The 24,901-nt window shown below is 39.0% G+C and overlaps 1 protein-coding gene across 4 annotated transcripts in view; it reads right to left on the bottom strand.

Moving 5' to 3' along the window:
* LOC124117344 (cyclic nucleotide-gated channel rod photoreceptor subunit alpha-like) overlaps window positions 1-19,587 on the bottom strand; it is a 130,575-nt gene extending 110,988 nt beyond the window's left edge. For all 4 annotated transcript variants that reach the window (XM_046479164.2, XM_046479166.2, XM_046479165.2 and 1 more), the window contains exon 1: window positions 19,186-19,587. The gene's annotated coding sequence lies outside the window, so the exon portion shown is untranslated. The remainder of the gene's footprint in view (window positions 1-19,185) is intronic.
* Between the last annotated feature and the right edge of the window lie 5,314 nt (window positions 19,588-24,901).

Consider the following 24,901-nt stretch of genomic DNA (forward strand, 5'->3'; position numbering starts at 1 on the left):
AGTATACTTCCATCCTTGATGGTGACGTAAAATGGAACGAACAGGAAATGATCATTTGATGGTGATGCATTTTATATGGGTATCTAGGCGATGTGACATGCGAGATATCAATGAGTATCTCACACAAGGGGTTGTCGTAGTTACGTTAAATTAAGGTTTGTAATGGTTTGGTTAAATCCATTTTTCAAGCGTATACTTTCTTTACCCCGCCAGTTCAGAGAAACAAGGTGAAAGCTGATCCCCAGGAATAGTAAATGATTCTTTCTGCATGGTTTTACACCATCCCTATGTACGTACTCACTGTCGGATGGAATCTTGGACCTTGTTCTGCTTCCATGGGTTTTTTATTTTTCTGTATCTGAGTTGACATTTCTATAACAGAGTTGACATTTCTATAACAGAGTTGACATTTCTATAACAGAAACATGCCGTTGCTGATTAATATTTCGCCTGTCTACTACCCGTAAGGACCAGACCCAAGGGTTCACACAGATTATTGTTATTGTTCATGTTTACGTCTTCTTTGATTTGAGACCGCCTCCGTGGTCTAGTGGTAGAGCGTCCGCCCGGAGAGCGGAAGGTCCGGGGTTCGATCCCCGACCGCGTCATACCAAAAGACGTTAAAATATGGTACTTGAACAGACCGCCTCCGTGGTCGAGTGGTAGAGGGTCCGCCTGGAGAGCGGAAGGTTCGATCCCCGGCCGCGTCATACCAAAAAGCCGTTAGCATTAAGGGGCTAAAACAAGGACTGGTCGGCTCGGAGTCAGTATACTGTGTCTGAGTGGGGTATTCATGTTAAACTGCGGCATGGTATCTCAGTGAGCTAGCACTATAAATCGGCATCAGTACGGACTAGTGCAAGCAGCCACACACACACACACACACACACACACACGTGCATGCACGTCGCCATATAAGTGCAATAATCTTGGACGCGACGTTAAACCCCATTTCACCTCACCACATCCTTGATTTGAAAATATCCCTTCCACATATCGCCGAGTTTGTTAACACTGACCAAGAGGGAATATTCTAGTTGTATAATGGCGACCTGCAAATAACAGAGTCTGGACAAGAAATACCAGTGATTGATGGCCAGAGCGACGATTTCCTTCGACCATCGAGAAAGTCCTTCGTCGTAAAGATTATCTTTAATATGCGTTGCAGTATTATTCCAGAAAGTACATCTAAGAATCAAGGCGCTTTGAAACATATCGATTGGCTTTCCTCGTGAAAATACTACATGATGTATTATTAATCAAAATGTTTACTGATACATAACTCTATACTTTTGTCAACGATTACCTGAATTAATACAATTTCATTTGTCCTGCACTCATTTGTCTAGACACTGATCAATATTGACATTGTAGCGAAGTAGGCTGTCCTTTGAAAACATTATCAGTATAATTAGGTGGAAATTGACTGGTGGAGTTGCAGTATACACACTTGGTCGCCCTGAGAAGCGAACAATGTAAAGAGATCGGTTTTAACTGTTTGCAATTACTCTATGCATTGATTACTAACCCGGTTGTGTTGCTTGAAAAGAAAGGAAATATAAAATTCATGGTACCTAATTGTGATCGAAAAAACCGTTAATCTCAAGAATGTGTATGTAAGCGAAGAAAACACCTTTGATCTCAAGAGTGAGTGAGTGAGTGAGTGAGTGAGTGAAGTACAGTGGTTACAAGAGTTCGCTACGGTTGGGAACCGAACCGTAGCACCTCTTGTTACCACTAGACTTCACTCATGGGCAATAAAGGGTGAAGCCCATTTCTGGTATCCCCCGCTGTGATATTTCTAGCATATTCCCCAAAAGCAGCATAAAACAACACTCACACTTTCTTACTCACTATTGAACATTACACTTTTCCCTTTATATGCATACACTGGTTTGGAACCGCCTCCGTGGTCTAGTTGTAGAGCGTCCGCCCGGATAGCGGAAGGTCCGGGGTTCCATCCCCGGCCGCGTCATACCAAAAGACGTTAAAAGATGGTACTTGTTGTTTTCCTGTCTGACGCTCGGCATTAAGGGGCTAAAACAAGGACTGGACGGCTCGGAGTCAGTATACTGTGTCTGAGTGGGGTATTCATGTTAAACTGCGGCATGGTATCTCAGTGAGCTAGCACTATAAATCGGCATCGGTCCGGACTAGTACAAGCAGCCACACACACACACGTACATACACGTCGCTATATAAGTGCAATAATCTTGGACGCGACGTTAAACCCATTTCCACCTCACCTACCCCATACACTGGTTTGGACTCATTTCGTGCTCGTTACAGTTTTCCCTTGATATATTGGTGAGGCACAGAATGAAGTATGACTTCCTCAAGAAAATGTCATAACAGTTAAGAACAAGTCTTACGTTGATTCATGACATTGCAGTCAGGAGCAAATTAATTAATTCCAGTGAATGATTCCGAGTTCCATTAACCTCAGTATATCCAAGTGTAATATGTCTGCAACGTTACATACAAATTAGAATCTACTCACCGTTGAGTTTGTATTAACTGTTTTTCATGTCTGCACTTTAACAGATATTTTACATCATTAACTACAGATGATCAACAGTCGACATAGGAAATATGGATCAGTCGTAGATCAAACTAGCTTTATTCTGCTTTCCTGAACACTTTGAAAACGCCAGAAAAATGATCTAACCATTGCGCGCCATCGACCTGGTCAGATATGACTAACGAGATACGTTCCTCTAAGAAAGGCATGACGGCACAAATTAACAACCAAGGCTTAACTGCGTTCCTTGTGAGAAAACCTAAATCATTGTTGTGGAGTATTTTGGAAGATCAAATACAAAGTCACATTGAAGGACCAGCGTTGTGAAAATCATTAAGAAATTGATTAATCATGAAAAACAGACATGTTTATTCATAAAGGGAGCGATAAACCAAGAGAGGTTAACAGTTAATTGATGTGAAACTCCTTGGCCTTTCACTATGGTATTCCCTTCATCTTCGGTCCAAGTAATTCACTGGTGTTTAACCTTTTGTGTTGTCGAATCCTCTGATTTGGGTTATTTTAGTTTGATTTTATGCTTCTTTTGAAAAATGCTTTGGGCCGTGATCTCACAATTACACTAGGAAAGCGAATAGGGACACCAGCAGTCAGAATCTTAACGCGGGCTCATTAAGAATGTGACTCGTATCTTGCAAAAATGGGTCTAGTGGTTTATGGCTGAATAATAAAATGTAAAATGTCATGCTGGATACATTAAACGATATTAATAAAGATTTGGATGATAGTAGTGAGATGTTAATTATGTGTTGAGCCTGGTTTGTTTGTTTGTTGTTTAAAGCCGCACTAAGCACAATTCCAGCAATACGATGGCGGTCTGTAAATATTCGCGTCTGGACCAGACAATTCAGTGATTGACATCATGAACATCGATCTACGCAATTGGAATACGACAACATGCATGAACCAAGTCAGCGAGTATGACCACCCGATCCCGTTAGTCGCCTCTTACGTCAAGCTTGGGTTGCTGAAGGTCAGACGTTGAGCCTGGCAGCAAACGGGAACCAGAAATATTTATCACATTTTGAAAGTACGGGGACTCGTTTCGAAATGCAATGGCTAATTACAAACATGGCTAATATCTAAACATATGCCTAATGGTTCAAACCTGATTGGTAAAAGGTGTCTAATTATACAAAGTACACTAAACTCGGGAGCAGCAAAAAGTGTACCGAAATTGTAAAGAAAGAACTGTTGTCAAATTTGATTATGTCAATTTAAACCATCACTCATTTCTGCAACAGTTTGTAAAACGTAATCTAAATTATATTGGTTCAATAACGTTTGGGGTAAGAAATGGGTTTGCAACCACATGACCTCTACCATGTTTGAAATATTGTAAATTTGTGTAAAAACATTATTTTTACAAAAATACCCATCATCGGTTGTGTATTATGCGATTTCTAAGATGTTCAACTCAAAATATATTTATAATAATACATAAACCACCTAGAAGTATTCTTTGAGTTATAGTTAAATTGTTTGGATATAATATATTGGACGTGAGTAGGGTTTTAGACGATCTTAATCGATGAGTACAAACATGAACGATGGTGGTAGGTGTACGAATCGTGTTCAGTTGTATTTAGCCTGAAATGTAAGGCTAGGCACGACTGTGACATTTCCTTGTGAGGTCTTGTCATCAGCAATCACCATGCGCATTGTCTCAGGCTATAGAAGTTGACACAGGCAACTCATAAGCAATATGTTCATTTTGTCCAATTACTCGCTTTGCGTGAAATGTAACCATTTTGAAAATTGATTTTCAGTTACGTCAGATATGACCTTATCGTATTACCAAATGTAAATTTACAGCTTTGATCGATTGCGTTGCTTCTGAGGAACTTGCAAATGTTTCCTATATTCTGCGTTACTGTCGGTATTCACGAATACCAGTTTCCTTCCTGCCATATTATTTTAGAGAATGCATTAATCACATTTTGTATGACCTGGATACGCAAAGTATTTCAAATTAAAACAGAATAAACCGTCAGTGAGGATTATTAGAAAATATTACGATGGAACTTAAAGACAACGATTACTCACCGACCACTGCTAAAATGAAAGGGGTTAGAGGTAGCCGTTGAGCAATGGTGTTTGCAGAAATGTGTATAACGTGTAAAGCACGGATCTAGTGCTTGCAGAAATGTGTATAACGTGTAAAGCACGGATCTAGTGCTTGCAGAAATGTGTATAACGTGTAAAGCATGGATCTAGTGCTTGCAGAAATGTGTATAACGTGTAAAGCACGGATCTAGTGCTTGCAGAAATGTGTATAACGTGTAAAGCATGGATCTAGTGCTTGCAGAAATGTGTATAACGTGTAAAGCACGGATCTAGTGCTTGCAGAAATGTGTATAACGTGTAAAGCACGGATCTTGTTTGCAGAAATGTGTATAACGTGTAAAGCACGGATCTTGTTTGCAGAAATGTGTATACCGTGAAAAGCTCGGATCTATTGTTTTTAGAAATATTTGAATGGTAAAAAGCACGGATCTATTATTTGTAGAAATATGTATATCGTAAAAAGCACGGATCTATTATTTGCAGAAATATGTATATCGTAAAAAGCACGGATCTATTGTTTGTAGAAATATGTATATCGTGTTCAGCGCGGATCTCGTTTTTGTAAAATGTGTATATCATGAAAAGCGCAGATCTGCTGTTTGCAGAAATGTGTACATCGTGTAAAAACATTGATCTGTTGTTTGCAGAAATGTGTATATCGTAGAAAGCATGCATCTGTTGTTTGTAAAATCCAATGCACAAACATTACGGAGATCATGACTGTGATTTAAATCTGTCAGCGAACAGGAACGGCATCGAATGACCAGACACATTAAGGAATATTGATTTCACACGCCACACAACCGTCAATAAGATCAGTTTGATAGTGACAGTAAACTTACACCAGATCTAACTTAATAGATTCTACTGACAAGAGGTCAGACAGGGTTGACTGGTTGACTTTAAACAATGTTAATTCCAAGGGTCAGTGCCTGTAGAATCAATATCCTACACCAAACGTAAAAACAAACTGATTGAAAACCTGATTGATGTCTCTTTTTTCAACACGTTTCTCATCTGCCGTGTATGATGATATAGCATATTAACAGCATGCTGCAGTGTTTATGGCATTTCATCTGTTCTCTAGTTGGGGATAACTATGAGTTACATATCACTTTGGCCGCTAAGAGACACATATTTGTCAAAAGTTTAAACAAATATACGACAGACTCCGACTACTTTGTCAAAATACGTATTGGTATATACAAAGAAGAAACAAGTAACTTCACCAAATGTTTTCCCTCTATCCATCAATCCATTTTAAACGTTCTTTATTTATTCCATTTATTATATATTTTGCTAATCTAAAACATCTGCAGCTTCATTGTAACCATCATCATTGAAATACACTAAGTGGTAATTCGTCAATTAAAAAATGAAAATACAAAGTTTAAAAAACAAACAAAATATGAGGAAGGTGATGATTCTATATAGGTTTTCTGTATACGTCGGGGGGCGTTGGTCTCACCTCTTTGATATACGAGATCCCCGTCTTTGTAGTACAGTAAACTACGGTTATAACGAACTCAAAGGGACTACTAATTTTAGTTCGTTATAACCGTAGTTCGTTATAAGCATATATACAGCATAACTACAGCAAATAGTCGGGACCAAAAGGTAAGTTCGTTATTTCCGTCGGTTCGTTATAACGTGTTCGTTATAACCGTAGTTTACTGTATCTCGAATGGTACTGATGCTGCTTATACTCTCTACTGTCGCGTGTGTCGTGCTCTCCTTGAAGACGACCTGGCAACGGCGATTCGAAAGAGATGGGAAGTGTGCAATAATCCTCTTAGCAGCGGTCGATGTTTCCACTTTAATTCAGTTTCTTTCAGAACAAATATAAGAGGATAAGGGATGGATGGACCAATTTGTTTCAACCCGGGGTTATTGAATATACCCTGAAAATGTAACTAACGCAGTTCGCAGATTAAGCATTTCGGATCAAAAACCGAACCGAGGTTAGTAGGTTAAACGTAGATGTACAGATACTTAAACAATAGTTTAAGCTGTTTGTAGATATGCTGATCGACCCATCACAAACATCTATTGTTAGATGAGTGTTAGAGACGACATAATACGTTGAACGTCCAGACCAGTGTGTCTTTATATGAGTAACTACTTCAAGTATCTAGCTATCCGGGACTCATACATTGACATTTTAACTTTAAACTGTATTTATGTTTCATCAATTATTTCATACAATAATTTTGTTCATGTGTCTTAAAACCTAAAAGAATAACCTGCCTGACTCTCCATCCCAGAAAAGTAAATTACTTCCAAACCAGAATATAACACGACCACCATCCCCAAATATTAAATGGTCATTCCAGCTCCTAACGTTTTTTACTTCTCTTTCTTGTGGTAAATGAAAACACCATCCTTAAATGTGCTAATGATCGTACTAAGCTACACCAGAAACAACAGCGCGTAACATGAAGTGCAAGAGAAGACCTCTTTCGTAACCCACCCAACGTGTTTATAAAACACTGCTTCGAGTCATGAAACAAACCAAGAACACAGGACGAACACGCTGCACGAGCGTAGTCTAATGAGTTGAATGGTGTTTAATCCTAACTTCAAGAGGCACTGTTCCCAGTACTTCAACCGACGGTAATCTATTTTGTGTAATGCTGAAACGCCTTACATTTTCAGTAGATTATACTGTTTTCAACGTGACTAATTTTCATCAAGAGGACACTTTCCTTTCGTTTGCCTGATTTCTGATAGAAGAAGTCATTTAAGCTCTGTTTGTACACGAATAGTTATTAGCATAACGTGAAAAAATCCCCCATTATCCTGTAATTTCCTGCTGAGGGATGGAGATGCAGAGAAAGGACTCGTGCAGCGGAATATAATGTGGAAGATACTTGATAAATCTGGTTGTGAAATTCAATATTAAAAAAAAGGTCTGGAAATCTTTGATGGACTTCCATTTGATTTGCTGTTAAATCAACTAAAAGGGTTCATAAGAGGAAAGTCATTTGACTCCTTCTACGTTGTATAGGAAAGCTGTCGTCAAAATAGCATCAAACTTCAAGATTGAGAGCAATAAAAAGCTCATTTCATGACCATGAAAGCAAATTGTACATAGATGGCGTTTGCTATGCGTTGGGTTCTTTTCTGATTGTGTGTTGATATAATTGTGTTATTTCATATTGTTATTTACTTGTCAGTATGATTAAATGCACTGAAGACACAGAATCAAAGGTTCAACAGATAAGTGTTTTATGTTTTCAAGGAAATGAAAATGTGCGCGTCTTTTTTAAGAGATTGGACAATTCGTGGAATAGTAAGAAAGTATTATGTTTTGAGTAGAGATTCTGAACAGTAAAGACTTTCCTATCAGACACAATGTCCCTGGAGCTGTTTTACCGTAACATGAAAGATATTGAATATTTCATTAACAGTTCAGAATGGGAGGAAGCGCCATAGGCAGCAACCATTTGCTACTCGCTTGCCAAAAACAGCTCTTCGTTATGGAATACAATGTCGATCTTATTACTACCTTGTATGTACTTCATATCACTGGGAGGCGCGAGACTCAACGGGATAGAGGTTTTTTTTAGCAAGAACGGAGATTCGTTCATCCTAACTATTTCCATAATGAAATGCCTTACATGTGGTATGGCTGCAAAAAGTTTCTTTTACGATATAAACTTAGAAGTTTCTCAATTTATATAATTATAATGAACTAGGTGTTCAGGGAGCCATCGCGTTATTCTCTTTTCAAAAGATTAGTTCATGTTACAAGGGACTTTTTACACCTCATGCAATTTTCATTGCAAAATAATATTAAAAACAAAACGATTACATTTCTGTTGTCATGGAAATGTATGAGTTTCTTATATTTCCTTGACGGCCGAGACACATAAAACATCCTTGGAATACATTCTAGCAATGTATCAAATCTTAATACTCACAAAACAACAAAAAGGGACCTTATATTCACTGGAATTTACAATGCCTGTTCTTTTTATAATTCATGGAAAACAGCCTTTGAGTTTGTAACAAGATAAAACTACGGAAAGTGATGCATAAGCACATCGTTCGGCTGAAATAAAAGTGATTGCTTGTATTAGTATTCACAGACAAACAAACAAGAAAAACAATAACTAAACAGAAACTGATGACTACAAACAATGCTCAAACGGAATGAATTACATTAAACATTCCAAGGTAGTATTAATAATGTGATGTAATAATATATTTAATCAGTGATATTATTGGCAATTCGACGTTTGAAAATATTACAATAAGTCACAGTTCAGAGTTCAGAGAATATGACCTTTCCAATATTTAACCAATGCTCAATCTTGGCTTAAAATAAAAAGTCCAATCTCATATCGATAATATCATACCATTAATAATGTAAAAGGGAACTCGATATTAGAAAATATTGCAATATGTCACACTTCAGAGTTGTCCGTGACAGGGTGTATGAGTGTAATCTATTCAATATATGTGTCCGCCCCGATGACCATCTGCGTTCCCGGCAAGATGCATTATCTCTGATCTGTGCATCACAAAGAGGATTAAGATAACCCGACCTTCACATTTCCTCTACGGAAACAATGTTGAATGCAAACACAGCGTGATTGTGATGCTGACATTAAGTCCATATATGCTCTCTGATAATTATCATCACCGACTTCGGTATTCATAGTGAGGTCGGTTTGACGCTGCTGTGAACATTATTCCAGTTATATCGCTGCGTGAGAGATGGAGGGAAGTCTGAAGTGATGTAGGTCTCAGACGTTTACCACTTTGGTGAAACCAACGAGCAATCGTATGGTTCTGACAAACCCAGAAACATAATCAAGAACAGGAGACTAGATATATGAAGTTCAGCAAACCTAAGTCCTGACGAAACACTTACGGTTTGTCACAAGAATGAACACGACCCTTGTGTACCCATCAAATGGTTTGTCAACAGTAATTGTGAAAACATGTAATTAAAGGAAATTTGACATCGGATATTTCTTAAATGTGTATTTTTCTCCTTCCATATTCATTCCAAGCCGCGAGATCTGATCTTCAGGGCAACCAGTAACAAGACGTGATAGTTGTATTCATAATCGGTGTCAACACTGTCAATGTATTGATAACCCATTAAGGACAGGACCCTTAAAGTCCAAGAATCATGAGAAATGGCAACAGATTTGTCTTAAATACTTATGTAGCCAGTATGATGTACAATACGACGTGAAAAGGTAAACCTAGCGCTGTTGCGCTAATTAAAAGTACGTACTTTGAGGACTGTATTTGTAACAAACGAATCTTAAAAGCACTGACTAAAAGGAGGCGAGCCTGACCACCCGATCCCGTTAGTCGTCTCCTACGACATGCATAGTGGCCTTTTACGGCAAGCATGGGTTGCTGAAGACCTATTCTACCCCGATCTACACGTGTCCGTTGTTGAAAGAAAGAGGAGTCTATTTTAATCCTATAATCCCACTTTGATTACAGAGGTAGCTTGCGCGAGTATGCGTGTAATTGTGGAAGTATTTTCCTCCAACAAGACCATGGATGGAGCCTCTCTATATAAACGTTCCGCCTCCACTGTATCCTTTCGTTTCATCCTTTAAAAGTAATAGACAGACCTAGGACAAAAGTGCAAATAGACCTTATGGACGTGCTACTTTCGATGTGTTGAATACCATATTTGCATTAACGATGCTATCCAGATCTGAAAGGTTGTATATTCCTATGAGACTTGCACTTTTAGTGGGCCACTTTTGTCCAATCTCATATTGTGTCAATAAAATATGTTTAAACTAACAGTGTAGTTTGACCACGAAATCATAAAACTTTCTCGCAATTTGCATGGATTTTATGCATCGCCTGATTTGATGCATCACATGGACAATCCATCCTTTTAATTTTCGTCTTGTCCCCAGAGAAGATCCCGATTAGAATTGGTCTCCAGCAACCCATGCTTGTCGATAGAGGCGACTAACCGGATCGTATGGTAAGGCTCGCTGACTTGGTCAATGCATGTCATCGTATCCAGTTGCGTAGATCGATGCTCATAATGTCAATCACTGGTTGTCTAGTCCAGTCTCGATTACATACAGACTGCCGTCAAATAGATGGAATATTGCTGAGTGCTGCGTTAAACGAGATACAAGTGACATTGACTGGTCAAGTTAACTTGTCTGTATCACTTGGTGAATATTATATAATACTGTTCGGCTTTCGGGAACGAAGATGACTTCATAACTTCCTTGATAACTGTGCTGTATTCCTATCTCATGGCATTGACTTTACCACACATGAGTGCTTGGGGCAATTGCCGATAACCTTGTATTTTTAGTGGATTATTTGTACTGAACGTAATACAAATAATTGTGAAAAATATAAATCCTGCAACTGGAACTGAATTAAACATTATATCAACATAAAAAATATATTGCTTCAGGCAAAAAGGATATTCAGTGCTCGCAACCTGGCACTTGCATGTTGCGTGTTCATTACAAACAGATTTTAGAATATTTCCTTCTTTGCGGTTTGAACCTCTAGCAACACGGTCGGAAAAAAACAAAATATCAGTTTATTCCTTGAATTTCATGAAATACTTTTATCGCTGATTGGCACGTGTCACGCATCTGGAGGATTAGATTGATGTTTACAAGGTCCGCGTCATAGAGCTGTCAATGTTATGATCAGCAGAGTGAAAACCCGAGTGTTAGCCTGTTATTGACTAACTGAAAAATAGACGTGAATAGGATGCCGGTATCGAAAAAAGAGATCAGTTGAAATCTTTGAATTATATGGTGTATCACACTGGAAATAGCTCAAAATGACGACCAGTACTTTCTAATGATGCAACTTTAAGACAATTGCATACTTGACGACTGGCTTAGTGTCAGTTAAGAAGGATATACAGACTGAGACGCGTATGCTGCGGTATCATATTTCTAAGTATTGACTTAAACAGGGTCTCGTCTAAGGACGGGATCTTAACACTGGGCATGTGGGAATACACACTTGTGAAGGATCTTCCTTGATCAGTAGCGTTGTGCGAATGACAGCTTTGCGGAAACGTCTTGGTTAATTCTGCAGATTAAAATATATATAAGACGATGTGAAAAAGGCTTTGATGTCGAAATATATGTCATATCCTGCTTATGCCTAAAATCTCAACCATAGCTAACGTTCAATCTGATTTGATGCTTATGTTACATATGGTACTTAAAGTCCGATCGATCTGTCGTTTGAGTTAAGAACTAATCGCACAATTGCCTCTACGTGTGTGTGACAAGATTGCTGAAGTTAAATAATTAAATACAGCCGAAGAGTATAACCTTTGCGTATGCCGATGTTGGTCAACCTTGTTAAGAGGATAGAGTAAACCAATTTTGAAGTCGCGTGAGTATCCTCATCCCCTCGTGATCATCACATTCAGCGGACAGCCATAATGGACTTCTCACACTGTACCCATGCGGGGCATTCACTTGTCTTGCCAATGTCTCAACCATTAGACGACCCCATTTACACGCAGGAACTAAACACTTCACATCGTAGTTGTATCAAAGTAGATCCAAATTTGAACAGTTGTAATATCCTGTGCAAGAGTAAGCCTTTAAGACCAGCTAATTTGTAAAAAAGTAGTCAACATTTATGGACAACAACTTCTCCAGTTTACTGTAATGGGGGCGTTTCGGTATAGACCTTTGCTTGACAATGGTATGAGAATCTATGCCAAAACGTCTCCATTACAGTAAACTGAAGAAGCTGTTATCCATAAATTGTGTCTACTTTGTCATCCGTCAACTTCTAAGGAATGCCTATCAAATAATTTGTTAGAAACGTCCCCTTTCAAATAACATATATTTAAAAGGATACGTTTTGTATTGTTATTTATAAATTTACCATTAAGACGAAATCAGTATACATACAACGCCAACATACATGAGATCTGACAAAACGTCTCATACCTAATCCCCTCCCCCGTATAGATCCAGGAAAGTATTGATCTTCAGCAACCTATGCTTGACGTAAGAGACGACTCACGACATCGGTTGATGAGACTCGCTTAATTGCGATTTGTAATCACTCGATTGTCTGGTCATGACTATTTATTTATGTGGCTAAAACAACACACAAAACATGAAAGGAAGTGCACCTAAATTCACATTCAATTTTTCAAATAATAATTAGTAGCTGGATCAAAACGTATCAAACTTACAATCCGAGTTAGGAGCGGTCCGGTAGCCTAGTGGTTTAAACCGTTCGTTCTTCACGCCGAAGACCCGGGTTCGATTCCCGACATGGGTACAATGTGTGAAGATCATTTATGGTGTCCCCCACCGTGATATTGCTGGAATATTGTTGAAAGCGGCGTAAAACCATACTCGCTCACTACAAACCAAGTTAGCATATACACAACATTTAAGCCTGTCACCAACCATCTTCACTAATAGTGTTACCTGCAGCTTGGAGAATCATCATCTAACCAGATTCTGAGTCACTAACAATCCAAAGTTCCTCACGTTGACCCTAACAAGACGTCATGAGGGGTCTTTTGAAACAGTCCCTGCACGATCGTATCACGTCATTGTTATGGGCTCCCGGTGCACCTGCTGCAGACAAGCAGCGGTGTGTGCACTGTTTACACACTGTGGATCCTGACACAACAACGCGAGTGATGTATGACCAGCACAGGATGAAGTTCACACGGATATTGCCTCTCTAACATATGATTAAGCATCTGTAAAACTTAAATTTATGAATATGCACAAAAAGTGAATGAAATGTTAAACAAAGTTTTATAAAGATGTCAATTTGGAACTGGTAAATCCATTTCCGTCGAGGGTAGGAGGTATTTCTTATGATCACTTTTATGGAAAATCTATATGTCAAATTTAGGGCTGGAGAATACACACCATGAAGACATGCAGATCGAATTTTTCTCCTCTTTGTTAGCTTTGTAAGACGACTTTTTATCTTCACAACTGTGTTGCTAGCTGCTTGCATAATCTACACTACCAAGACGTCGCAGTGTATGACGTCAGGCTCGTCCGCTGTTTCATCTGACCTTGACCGTGCCGCATTAGAAAGGACCCTGCTTGGTTCCACGGTGCAATGATGTGGTTTCCAATAACTGGGTATTATCCCGTGCTGGACGTCTCAGGTCGTTATCCTTATTTACAGCTCTTTGATTGATTGGTGATTCTCACGTTGTTATTTACCAGTAACAGGTGCTAGCTACAGGGGGACTCTGCAACAATCTGGGAATATGAGGAATACATTTTGCTTTCAAGTTTCTTATGATATCCGTAACCTTTTAGCATTTCGAACATCTAAATAATATCTGCCTGTAGCGACTGGCCGTTTGAATGGTGTCCTCTTGTATACCTTTTTTATTTTATTATTACCTTTTATTTATCAAACAAAACTTTCGCACCGATCGATTTTCCATCTGGTATAACTTTTTCAAGTATGAAAGAAGTTTCGCCAAATGAAAAATAAATGTATGCTTATAAATGATGTGACGCCAAAAGGCGAAAATAGCCTGAGTGCGAAATGTTTTTAAACACCTAAATGCTAAACAAGTGCAAGCTGTTTTCATGTAAATGCACTGCAGAATGTACTGTAAAGTAACAGAAAAAGCTCTGGTTTTCTGATTGTTCTTTTGAGCAGAGCACAGCGTGAGAATGGGAACCAGACTGCGTTACTTCAATCAATCAATGCTTCATTGGAGCGTTTCTACTTGCAGGTGTTCTAGATAACTGCTGGTGGCAAGTGTTTCTGTTTTTCAAGGCTGTTCGCCATGGGCAGTGGTTAAAAGTACACGGCATTAGGTTTGTATTGATAGCGTGGCACACATAAATGAACATTACTGTAAATATGAAAATAAATACAACTTATACACTCCTGCAACGAACTGTGGTTATAAAGCAATGAATAAAATATTTTTTAAGCCTACCAATGATCATGGTGACTGGATATTCATAAAACCCAAACAGCTGGATTTAAAAAAAAACCCAGTGCCTGGTTTACTTTTTATTCGTCAAAACAAAAAGTTGACTATAAAAACAAGCACAGCACAGATGGTGTCATTGTACTCGGAATAATTTTGTCAGTGCATCTTTTCTGGCCAAATACACAGCTAAGTCATTTGAACTGACTAACTTCAGAAGGTTTTAATCATTGACAAATATCCACTTAATGTTCACACTGAGGCAAACTTTAACACCAGAGAGCTTTAGATCTTTCTACGTTGGGTGTAATCAGGCATTGCAACGTCCAACTCAACGACTGTAGCAGCATTGCCGTCGAGCACAAAGACTCACTTTTGAATAGATCGTAATTGGACCTTGCTAAATAATAATGCTAAACATCGATTCATTAGAAGTATTATCGGATGGCTATTCCAGTAACCAGAAGTCCAGACTGACAATTTTCTGACGGTGGTAAACCTCTCGCTTAGCATAAAGAATCGGCGACAGCTTGGCATGCAGAAGTCGGTAAAATACACTCTCTAAATGTCGAAATGAGTCCCAGAGGATGCACAAAGCCATCAATGCAAATGAAACCATTCAAAGGTTGCTTCTACAAATATCCAACAATAGTCTGTATCATATGATACGAAATTTGCTTTGCGCCTCCGGCTAATGTATCGTGTAACTGATATTCAACTTTCCAGCGATCATATCAATGAACACATCTTCAACAGCTACCTGCTAATGTCATCGATTTGATACATAGGATTGCTGTCATTACAATATCAGGTGAGTAATTCAACGCTGCAACGTTATTGGCTTTAAAAAAATCTATTAACAGCGGTTAATTTTGCAAACATTGAAATAATTTTGGTAAGTTGGTTTGACAACATGCACGGAAGCACGTCGTCACAAGTCCATACTGTTTCTATACTTAGATATAACAATGACAAATCGTTGCGGCTCCCGACCCCCATTAGATAGTACTGTTAGTCGATTAGCTTGTGTAAAGCTAGTTACATTTTATGTTTACTTTTGAGACAGAATCAACATGCGTGTTCAGGGCAGCATCTTGCATGGGGCTTGATATCCGTTAGAAATTGACATTTGCTTGTAGATTTCAACCAAGCATCGACCGTGCATACGGAGTTGTGTTTATAGTACGTGAACCGTCCTTGTCAAAATGCTGGCCTCTAGAACTAACTATCAATGGCTTAGTGTATCTTAACCAAACATCTCCCAGCTCGTATTATATTCACAATAGAAATAAAAATACCAATTTGGCTATTTATTTTGTCCTATTATTAAAGATAGTCATGCATTCATAATGAAAGACTGGAAGAACAAAAGTAACACGTGGCATAAATGCGTCACAACGACGTACACATGGACAGTACAACATCTGGTTAACGATCTTGCAAAATATAAACCTAAATGAGTAACTATCATGAAGTGCCGTTTGTTTTTAGTGTAATGTCTCTCTTCTTTCGGTCTACTGGATTGAGCGCTTGGTACTGGTACTATCTACGGCCATCCCACACCAACAATTGTACTTGTTGTTACCCCGCCTGACGCTCGACATTAAGAGGATAACACAAGGACTGGTCGGTCCGGAAGTCCGCACACTGAGTGGGTATCCCTGTTAAACTTCGGCAGCAATTGGGCCGGACCAGTACTTCACGTTAGTGTGCACGTGACATACATTGTTTGAATATTATGGTTTCAAAGTAAATGCGTCTGAGATGAATCATAAAGAAAAGAAAATAGTTCGGGCAATATTATCTTGATAATTGATAAATTGCAATCATCACTCATCGAGACTATGACATCCATATGCATATTTTGAAATTCATGTACAATGTTTACTGAAGTGATTGAACAGCCTAATATGCAGTCTGTAATTCAATGCTTCATTTATGGCGCATTTCACAGGTGCAAGAATAGGCTAATGAGGGTCAGAATACCAAAACGTTTGTTTTCAAATTTCTTGTAATATCGTTTCTCTTGTTATCACACATCAAGTCCTCCTTTTTATTAGAGGTATGTGATTTGATACCTCTGATTTACTCATCAGCTGCATGTTCCGTTACAACTCTCGTTAGCCTGTACAAAATTGGTGACTTAGTCTTACTTTTATGTCCATGAATATAATACATTTTGGGAGTCCATGAATATGATACCTTTTGGGAGTCTATGAGAACGGGGTGTCAGACTGGCGATCGGTGGCACGCTTCTGTTGATTTCCATTTTTTTCAAAGTATTATCGTGCACATGATATCTGACTGAAGAAAGTCACCAATTTACACCATGAACAGTTGAGTGTATTTCTAACGAGAAACGAAATGTATTGAGTGACATGAAGTTCATATTTCTTAAATAAATATGATTCAAACATCCATACCTTCTTGCGTCCAGACAAGACCCACCACGGTTTAAATAATGTGAACATTTGTCCTTTCACAATTTTCATGCATCATACTGAGTCGGTTAAAACCCTGACTGACGACAGTCGTAGCGTTCAGATCCGAATGCTGAACGATGCTCAGATACGAGTTGTCTCCAAAGACAGGAGATTACACTATGACCAGGATACCGTATCATCCAATTGTTATGAACCCTTTGGAATGATGACAATTACTGTTCCTCTAATCTAATGGTAAATCAGATTCTATTTCATTCATTTTCCAAAGTTTAAGAAAAAAATATAATTTTCGAAAACATGCAATGAATATTTGAGATAAAACGCAGTGTAATTGTGTTTGTGTAAATGTTATCCCTTTGTGAGACCATCTAGAACTACAACGTAACAAGCTCAATAATTTAAAATGTAACCGTATCAGATTTTACTAATTGATTTTTCTTTGTAGATCTTAACTACAGTTGTCAATAAAATGATCGAATTCCAATGCTCTAGTGTGTTGACTGAAATATACATAGACATATTATAATCTGTTTCTGCAGGTAATAACTGATTATTCTCCGGCCTTGACGTATTATATGTTGGTTTTAAACACATTCTTGACATGCTGTTTCTCTAAACGTATTTAGAATTGGTTTCAACGGTAAAATTTATAAGCAAACCCCATCATCCAGGCATTTGGAGGCTTAAACATATTCAGAATTGTGTTGACATCTAAACCTGTTTAGGTTCACGATATGATAGCAGTTTCAAGTCTTTAAGCGATCACTCATAAATAATCATATTTTAACAATATAGTCCGGTCCATATGCAGGATGCTGGACACACTGTTGGATTCATTTCGATTGGTTAAATACATGCAAGAGTCATGCATTGTAGAGGGGTACTTATTTGAACTGACATGTTTTAGTTTTAAAGAACTTGGTTTTGATTGTGTCCCTTTTTTACGCTAATAGTGAGTACCAGTCCTTGTCTTCTGCATCACCGTCGAGGCATTGTACAGATACAATTAGTGGAAAAAGTGCAAATGATGCCAATCATGAATCTTGATTCTCTGGACATGTTTGGTTCTGAATCACTTATGAACATGTTTAGATTGAGTATTCTTACCCTGTTTAGGTATTCACACAAATTTTAGGCATGTTCATTGTATCAGTATAGTTAGGCCTTTAAACGCAATAAAGTCATGGTGCAAGAATTGTGTGCATGTGTGTGTTTAGAATATATACACTTGCTTTAACAGTGCAACCTCTTCACTCTCGGTAGTCAACCACAGGCATGGCCACACCCATTCAAACGATGTATGCACCCTTAAATGCTTCATTGAACAAATGTAAAGAAATACAATATTTGAGATGATTTTACCATCAATTTAACTTTAAGACATAAAGGCTATGAAGCCATCCTTCCCATTGTCACATCTGTTGAGAAGAGTTAAATCGTCAATGACAAGGGGTCGCGAAGAGGACGCTTTTGACGCGTCTGAAATTGACAAGAAATTGACAAGTTCCTGCCGAGCTACTTGTCAGTCACAGAAACCGATTTCGCAATGACAAAATTATCCAGAGTTCATCCATGTTGGTGTTATTCAATATTTGAAGGGCGGTGAAGTAGGAAATACGAGAATGATCAATACATATCACAGTGGAGCAATTTTTTCATCATAGGCACCATTTTTCTCGAAGATCGTTTTTTTGTTTTGCAAAGGTTATTGTCATTGTCGTGGAATTGATGTTTGATTTACATGACTATAATAGTGGCGGCTGTGATGTACTCGTAACCCAATGATTCTCCGAGGCCACGCGCCGATCAATGATATGTTTGCAAGAATAATGACCATAGTATTGACTGAATAATATAAATGATTATGATGGAAAACAAACTTTCAGACAACTTGAAATGAACCCGTCGTCATTTCCATGCGTGCATATGTAGTTGACTGATAACTGAAACAGCTGAAGATAAAAGTCTCCAAAACACAATATTGAAAATGGTAATGATCCCATTTTTGCACCTGCAGCAATCTTTATTGGAATTTATCGGAGCTTCAATAATTTACTGAATTGATAAACAAATTCCGTCTTGTGGGCTGTGAATAGAGTTTGCACAATACCCACATGTTGGAACCGCTGGAAATTGAGAAAGTAAGGAAACATATAGGTTATTGATATTTTAGTTTAATATAAAAATGTATGTGATTTTAACAAACTTACCTTGTTTGAGAACGGAACTTTACCGGCATGTTGGGAATGCTTTGCAACAGAATGTCAGCTTAAGATTGACATCATCCGAGCGAAACTGACAACCACAATCCTCCACAACGTCAGTCATAGTCTGGTTATATACATCCATCAGGGTAATAGCTTCCACAACATTGAAAATGATTGTTTTGCTGCCGGTACCTCGTTTAATGCATCAAAACGATCAAACACTGCTAAATCACCATTTAAAACTTACTGTAATCATACACTAAAGCTAGCAGTGCCACTTATAGTAACAATATTTTATCGCCTCGTAAATGAATTGCAAATCCAGCGGAATTAGGTACCATGGCTGATCTACAGAGGCCGGTGCGGGGAAACTCTCATTGGTACACAGAGCCTCGCCTTGGATCTATTTTGTGTCAATACCGGCTAGCGTGCCGTCTAACTATTCGCGCAGGAATACATTGATTCTCCGGTGATTCCACCTCTGCATAGACCAGATGGAGTTAAAATCCCTTCGCAGCGCAGTTTCTGTAGATTATTGCCTGGTTCGCGTTACTGGTGTGAACGAAAGCGCTGCCCTCGAGTTAACGGCTTTGAGCGAATGCTTTTATGGTGCCGCTTACACCAACAAACGAGATCTTAAAAGGAAAAGGTGGCGTATCTGTATTTCGCTGTTACTTAACAGAGGAAATCGCTTAAGATGATAGAATCGACAGTCTACTCCGCGTTCATTATTGCAGAATAGCTTGATGAATTTATAAATCGAAATGATGGATCTTTGGTTTGTGATGTTAATAGAATTTGTACATTAATATAGTCGATTGTAGATTTATCAGACCAATGGACAAACAGTGCTTTTGCAAGATAAAGAATCTTGCCACAATCCACAGACTACAAATATTTGCCACCGATAACGATTATATGACATATATCCTAATTTATAACATGACTACAGAGAGAGGTATATCGGTGATATATTTATACGGAAAATGGATCGTCAAAAGCACACATACGGGTTGTTGCATATGCTTAACAAGCGGCCGCTTTATCAGGTATCTATGGAACGCGGAACGGGAAGCACGTAATTCGGGAATTTCGACAAATTGAATATCATGAATTTAAGAGCAAGTGTGTCTTCAACGCTTTCTCTTCATTTTCAGGCTAAGCAACTTGGATTGGCATAAGCAACAAACATAAATATATAAGTTTTTATCGTAAGAAGTCTTTAAAAGGCATTAAGAAGTGATACACATAAGGAAGAGAATTTATATTTATATTTACATTATATGCAGAGAGCATATTTATGTACATGTAAGAACAACAAAAGTAATAACATAACTAAAGGTGGAAACTTAACAAGGAAAGTAGCGCTAATTATCTGTTGGCTTCCCTTGTTAAGTTTCCACCTTTTGTTATCTTATTACTTTTGTTGTTCTTACATGTACATATATATTCTCTCTGCCTCATGGCATCCATTCACCTTATGAAGGAGAAGGCGTATACTCCGAAACGTTGTGTTCCCCATAATAAAGAAGTTATAAATTCTCTTCCTTTTCGTACGAAATTGTTATATATTTACTGTTATAAGTCCTATTTATGTGCTTGTTGTTATATCTGTACTCATTTCGGTTAGCTACGCATAACGCGTTGAGCCGTGGGTGTATCTGTTCTGTATACGACAACAGTGTACTTTGACTACGAAATTTAATAAAACACCTGTCACTCAGTTTCCATGGTATTAATCACCATTGCTGGATTACACATTAGCATTCCTTGTGTAAAAATACCGGACTATTGATTCTAAGGATATCGTCCCCAGTGAAGATCCAGGTTAGTACTAGTCCTCAGTAACCCATGCCATCGTAAAAAGGTCTTTAACTGGTCAGGTTCACTGACTTGGTTGATACACGTCGTCGTATCCCAGTTGCATAGTTCACTGGATTGTCGGACCCGTGAAGATTCCGGGGTAGAGTTACTGTAGGTCTTCAGCAACCCATGCTTGCCGTAAAAGGTGACTATGTTTGTCGTAAAAGGCGACTAACGGGATCGGCTGGTCAGGCTCGCTGATTTTGTTGATGCATGTCATCGATCCCAATTGTGTGGATCGATGCTCATGATATTAATCACTGGATTGTCTGGTCCAGACTCGATTATTTACAGACCGCCGTCATATAGTTGGAATATTGCTGAGTGCGGCGTTAAACAACAAACCAACCACTGGATTGTCGCATTTGCAGACCGCAGCCATATAACTGGAACATTGTTCTGCGTTCAACATGTTAAACAAGAAAGTTTTGTCGTCTTCAAGATTCATGACGTCATGACTTTAGATTGACTGTAATTGTGGCTTGTAGTCTCGCGTTTATTAACGTAGATTTATAGTGCTGTCTTAATAATAGTCAACAAAATAGAAACTATACACCTTGTGTTGTTATATACTGCAGTGGAGACAAGGGATGTCGCAAATCTCATATAAACATACAAAGCTGATACAATGGGGTTGAGGTCTGTATATACTTAATCCTATAACAAGGCGACTAAGCTTGTCGTCAGAGGCGACTTAAGGGATCGGGTGGTCAGGCTCGCTGACTTGGTTGATGCATGTCATCGTGTCCCAATTTCATGGATCGATGCTCATGATGTCAATCACTGGATTGTCTGGTCCAGATTATGTACAGACCGCCGTCATATAGCCGGAACATTGCTGAGTGCGGCGTTAAACAACAAAGTAAACCAAATCATCCCATTAAACACAAGTGAGTGAGTGAATAAGTATTGTTTTACGCCGCCTTTAGCAATATTTTAGCAATATCACCAGAAATGGGCTTCACACATTGTAACCATTTCGGGAATCGAACCCGCGCGAACGCTTTAACCACTGGGACGTGGTTCTTTGGGACCACGATCCAGTTAACATGCTTGCCAGGGCAACATACATTCCTGAGCAAGAAGTTGGTACAGACTCCAGCAACATGGGAAAGTGCATGGTCGTTATGTTACATGGCCTCGTGGTGGGACAGGATGCAAGAGGTCAGGTGAAATGGGGTTTGACGCCGCGTCCAAGATTATTGCACTTATATAGCGACGTGCATGTACGTGTGTATGTGTGTGTAGCTGCTTGTACTAGTCCGGACTGATGCCGATTCATAGTGCTAGCTCACAGAGATACCATGCCGCAGTTTAACATGAATACCCCACTCAGACACAGTATAATGACTCCGAGCCGACCAGTCCTTGTTTTAGCCCCTAAATGCCGAGCGCCAGACAGGGTAACAACAAGTACCATCTTTTAACGTCTTTTGGTATGACGCGGTCGGGGATCGAACCCCGGACCCTCCGCTCTCCGGGCGGACGCTCTACCACTAGACCACGGAGGCGGTCTCGGGATGCACGAAAAGGAACGACAAGCCATATGAGGATGTCTGTAGATTCCCCAACCCGATTAAAGGTAAGTTCGATAACAACCGGATATGGCAGCCCGACCGAGATGATTCCTCCCAGAACCCAAACACGTCCGTCACACAGCAATCTTGCGGTCGCGGAGCCTAGGGAAGACCAAGAGCTGAGTGTCAGTGACATCCACACGAAATGTACGATTCGTATGTAAAAAACACATTACGCCATTGCAATCTGCTCAATCTGAGATGTTGGCGTGACTACTCAAGGCCTGACAGGTCGGAATTGGACTCCTTGCGGGAAGATGAGCCCGGATGTTGTGGTACCGCTCTCGGTTCCGAACGGTCTGACGTCGAGCGACGTCCGCAACAGGTCTTCCCGCGGTGAACATACCTACCGCTTTCTTACGCCTGATTTGTGTTCAGCGGGGCGTTGCTATTGAACTCAGAACTTCAAAATGTCATTTCCTTCAGGACAGGAATGTTTTTCAGTGTGATTTTTGGGTTGTGATATGGCGCTGTTCTCTCGTTTTGTCATTAGACGAAATCACATGCATGTGGGACACATTTGGTAGGAACAATCGCAACACGTATACTGATACTGTTTTTGTATTTACTATGGGCGCAACAAGACTAGACAAAAGACACAGTGTGTATCTTTGTAAATGGCTTTGTCATGGCTTTGGGGATTACTTCATCTGGGCCCCGTGCCACAAAGCGATCTTAAGGCCAAAGTGATCGTAAATCCCATACAATAACATTGACTAACGACAGTCACAGCGCTAAGATCGCTTTGTGGGACGAGGCTCTGGAATATTCAACCTACCTGTGATTTAAGAAAATGAAATCACAATATAAGAAATATCTAAACACAGTGCTTTGTCTTTGAGTATATATGCTACAGTAAGATCGTGAAACTAAGGATTTTGTGAAAGCCCGTTGTGGTCAAATATTTCATGTCATCTCTAAATTAATCATTGGTTACCATGACGTCACAATCAAATGACATCACTAATGGCTCTGCTACTGAAGCCGTTAGCAGTACTTTTTACACCTATGACACTGCTTAATACTATCTACAAACTGAAAAAGTTGGAAGAATGATGTTGGATGATAAATAAAATCTCACCTTCGTGTCATTTGATATCAAATATATCAAGACTCATTGATAAAAGTGGAAAACCTCCTCGGCAAGCCTAAGAGTTTTTCCACATTTTTCAACTCGTGCTGATATATTTCATATCAAAAGACACTTGGGTGAGATTCTCTATTTATTGGAGTTGAAGTTGTTAAGCTTCAAATATCATCGTGTTCATGCTAAGGTAAAGACACAGATTACAAGACGTCTTTTTATTGCAACAGTTGAGACTGTGGTGGCATGGCGAGTTCCACTTTAATTTTGCCTTGAAGCACTTGTAGCGATTTGTCATGCAAGGCTTGGCACCACTGCAGTTAATGAAGCATTGGCCACCAGGTGTTCAGCTAAGTATTCCGCAAGTACTCAGCCAGGCTCCCTTTGCACAACTGCTTGTTTTTGTTGAGGCATCATCTGTACACACTTTGAACAACAGTGTATATCCAAGTTGTAACGATTCTCATTCCTTTATACGACGTTAACGACATGTGGGTTGTATTCTTATTGAGTTATCAATATCAGCATTGTATATCTGTCTATGATTCATTATTTAGGGCAATAAATGTCATTGTTAGAAACTATTGAATTATCTTGTATATCCAAAGAACGCCATACGACTCTTGCTCAAAAACTGTTTCAAAAGGGTTACAATTCAATGTTACAGTAAAGATCATAGCTTTTAAAACGTTTTATGGTAGACATGCGGAGGTCATTTTCAAAACTGACGCACTGTGAGTTCATTGGATCAAGAACCTTCATAGAGTGTATGGTAGTCGGAGGTTGCGAATTCTTATATTTATATAACCCTATTTCTTACCTCGAAGGATGCAGGCCTAGATATAAACACACTTTTATTTAGTACTTGTGACTTACACTGACAGCCATACCACAACCAGCTGTATCGCGGAATAAAATAGTTCCTCAAAAAGAATGGTAACTGGAGCGTTTGTATGCTTATGTTGATCTATAGAAACATCTGTTGTAGTTTGTTTACAACAAATGTATTGAAATGATATCATCTGTGGATGAGGCGGATCTTTTACGATCTACCTCAGTAGGTTAGTCACAATGACAGCACGTCGTAATACGTTCACAAGACGTCAAAATGCCCGACACGATAAACGTGGCGTTAGACAATGCCGAAGTTTCTAGTTCGTCATCATTGTTTAAATGGTTCATCATTGAAAGGCGA

Source organism: Haliotis rufescens, unplaced genomic scaffold (genome assembly GCF_023055435.1).
Source record: "Haliotis rufescens isolate VD_foot unplaced genomic scaffold, xgHalRufe1.0.p SCAF_21, whole genome shotgun sequence".
NCBI classification, from domain to species: Eukaryota; Metazoa; Mollusca; class Gastropoda; order Lepetellida; family Haliotidae; genus Haliotis; species Haliotis rufescens.